Source organism: Periplaneta americana, chromosome 16 (assembly GCF_040183065.1).
Source record: "Periplaneta americana isolate PAMFEO1 chromosome 16, P.americana_PAMFEO1_priV1, whole genome shotgun sequence".
NCBI classification, from domain to species: domain Eukaryota; kingdom Metazoa; phylum Arthropoda; class Insecta; order Blattodea; family Blattidae; genus Periplaneta; species Periplaneta americana.
This window is the reverse complement of record NC_091132.1, coordinates 185,407,175-185,408,691: the sequence shown is the minus strand read 5'-3', so window position 1 is coordinate 185,408,691 and position 1,517 is coordinate 185,407,175. Positions and strand designations below refer to the sequence as shown.

General features: G+C 32.2%; 1 non-coding gene across 1 annotated transcript; it reads right to left on the bottom strand.

The window, feature by feature from the left end:
• Positions 1–1,086: 1,086 nt before the first annotated feature.
• LOC138692318 (U5 spliceosomal RNA) lies at positions 1,087–1,205 on the bottom strand. Its single transcript, XR_011330067.1, has one exon. It is a non-coding gene; the product is annotated as a U5 spliceosomal RNA (small nuclear RNA).
• Positions 1,206–1,517: the final 312 nt, after the last annotated feature.

The window sequence follows — 1,517 nt, the reverse complement described above, 5'->3', positions numbered from 1 at the left end:
CATTGGTTGAAAGCGAACAAATAAACTGCTTCCCGAACGGAAGTTTGCCGACATACGTTCAAATCAAGCCGAGTAGCTATATCCGAAGAAATAATAATAATAATAATAATAATAATAATAATAATAATAATAATAATAATAATAATAATAATAATAATAATAATAATAGGCTATTTGTTGTATATATTGAAATAATTTTAATAATCTGAATACTACTTACTGCATGAATTTTCTAGGTTTCTCATTTCATAATATATCAACAATGTTATTTAATTTTATGTTATTTTCTCGACGGCCCTGTGAAAGTCGATGTTGAATATAACAGAAATAACCAACATTTGACTGTAGAAGAGGCATTTTAATATTATAGCTGCATGTTTGATAATATTTATTTTTATTGTTTTTTTTTATATAATTTAACGTCCATTTTTCCAATGTTAATGTAGCCTATGTTTTCCTCCTGGTTATGAAGGCTTAATGTGTAAACTTTGGTAAATATCGGTCAAAGCGTGTGGATTTGTATACTTATGACTTATGAGCAAATACATACCGTACATACATTGATTATAAACTTATAATCATCGCATTTATTCTGTACTAGTACATTAAACTCATGACTACATTTGGAATCTGGTAGTTACTTCAAGATGACGTGACAGTAGTAGGTATATTTTTAAAGTAAACGTGATTACTAATAATAAATATTCCTATTTAACCTCGAAACATCAAGTACTGTACCGCAAGTTTGTCATGTGTCGTTTATTGTATACACTGTTTCGAATCAACGCATCTGACAGCAAACGAAGCTGCAACACAGTGCCGGTCGGCGCTTAGCCGTAGATGTGTCGTGATTCGACACATTTCACTGAGTCGCTTTTCCCATGTCTAATCAAAATTAGGTTTGCAATATCAATATATCGATACCGGTATTTATATTATTTTCCTCTCCTCCACATACAATAACAGTCGAAACTCGAAACTGTTTCTTAAAGAGTACCGTTCATCCCATCTCCAACACTTTACAATATCAATATATCGAAACTTCATTATTTCCTCCACCTCGACCTCGAAAAACAAAACTTAAGCGGCCCAGCTTACGCCGGGCACAACAAAAAATTGGTTAAAGACTCATCAGTTGTTCCCCTCCACGGAAATCTTTAGTAAAAGGCGAAAGATTTATGCGATTTGAAGGGAAACCAGAGTACACGTTGCAGATTCTTTGATGATATTTACCCATGAAGTAAAAGATTTCGTCTGTGAGATATAACGTAACAAAGAGTGTTTCTGATAATTAATACGTAAACTGTTTTTAAATTACATAAAAGAATGTATTAATAACACGATTTTCTTCTGAGTACTTTTAAATTGTATACATACTTTTCTCATATTTTTACTTTAGAATGTCTCCAATATCCAATGGGTTACATTAATCAGAGCAGTGACAGTAATAAACTGTCTGCACCATCTCTTGTCGAATAATTCAACTGCATCTCCTACAATCGATTTTTGCAGTGCGC